The sequence below is a fragment of the Acomys russatus genome, chromosome X (genome assembly GCF_903995435.1).
Source record: "Acomys russatus chromosome X, mAcoRus1.1, whole genome shotgun sequence".
Lineage (NCBI taxonomy): Eukaryota > Metazoa > Chordata > Mammalia > Rodentia > Muridae > Acomys > Acomys russatus.
In genome coordinates this window covers 19,006,797-19,008,315 of record NC_067169.1, presented here as the reverse complement: position 1 = coordinate 19,008,315, position 1,519 = coordinate 19,006,797, and the positions used below count along the sequence as shown (strand labels likewise).

General features: G+C 45.1%; 1 pseudogene; it reads left to right on the top strand.

Annotated features, from left to right (window-relative positions):
* Window positions 1-253: 253 nt before the first annotated feature.
* On the top strand, window positions 254-821 carry LOC127185762 (SUMO-conjugating enzyme UBC9-like; annotated as a pseudogene).
* Window positions 822-1,519: the final 698 nt, after the last annotated feature.

Genomic DNA, 1,519 nt, shown 5'->3' with positions numbered 1-1,519 from the left:
CCCCATGGCTTGGGCCAGGGAGCTGGCACAATGGGTAAAAACACTTTGCCCCCAAACCTGATAGCCTAAGGTCAATTCCTGAGACCCACGTGATGGAAGGAGAGAACCACTCCTACAAGTCCTGAGGCTTACACATAGTGCATACACACATGCACACATGCATGTACACATGCACACACAAAGAGATGAATAAATAGAAATTAATTATTTTTGGCCCCTGCTGCTGCGATGGTCTAGGCCACGGTCGCCCAGGGACTTTGAATATGTCGGGCATTGCCCTCAGCCGACTTGCGCAGGAAAGGAAAGCTTGGAGGAAGGGACCACCCCTTTGGCTTTGTGGCTGTCCCAACGAAGAACCCTGATGGCACGATGAACCTGATGAATTGGGAGTGCGCTATCCCTGGAAAGAAGGGGACTCCATGGGAAAGGAGGCTTGTTCAAGCGATGGATGCTTTTCAAAGATGCCTATCCGTCCTCGCCACCAAAATGTAAATTTGAGCCACCCCTGTTTCATCCAAATGTGTATCCTTCTGGCACAGTGTGCCTGTCCATCCTGGAGGAAGACAAGGACTCGGGGCCAGCGATCACAATCAAAGAGATCTTATTAGGAATACAAGAACTTCTAAATGAACCAAATATTCAAGACCCAGCTCAAGCAGAGGCCTACACAATTTACTGCCAAGACAGAGTGGAATATGAGCAAAGGGTTCGAGCAGAAGCGAAGAAGTTGCCCCCCTCATAAGCAGCAGCCCTGTGGCTCCATGACGAGGAAGGGATTGGCTTGGCAAGAACTTGTTTACAATCTTTTGCAGATCTAAGTCGCTCCGTACAGTTACTAGTCGCCTGGGGAGGGTTGAGTGAGCGCCATTTTCCATTTCCTCCATTGGCATATACAGTCTCAATTCGCTGAATTGCCCCAGTTTTTCCATACAGGGTCTCTTCCTTCAGTCTTTTGTATTTTTGATTGTTATGTAAAACTTGCTTTTATTTTAATATTGATGTCAGTATTTCAACTGCTGTAAAATGATAAACTTTTGTACTTGGTAAGCCCCTAGGAGCTAGTTTCTTTGCGCTCGGATGCAGGCATGCTTCCTACTCGTCAGAGCTCTGGCCTCCAGCTGACTGTATGACAGAACCACACTGTCCCTCCCTCCCCACCCTCATCCTTCTCAGAAACCTGGGCTGTTGCTTATGAGCCTCAGATCCAAAGTCGGCCAGCATCTCCTCCATTCTGCACCACTTCCTTTGTGTTTATATGGCGTTTTGTCTGTGTTGCTGTTTAGAGTAAATAAACTGTTTATATATATAAGAAATTAACTATTTTTAATATAAAAGGGAAATCCTCATGCTATTCTCTTACTTGCTTCAGTTCACTGCTTAAACGTCCATAAATATCAGTTTATCTCAGAGTCCTTCCTTGACCACCATATAAAATAGTATCTCACTCCTGCTCTATTTTTCTTTAGAAAACCATCACCACATGATGTATTAAATATTACATATTATACATGCATACACA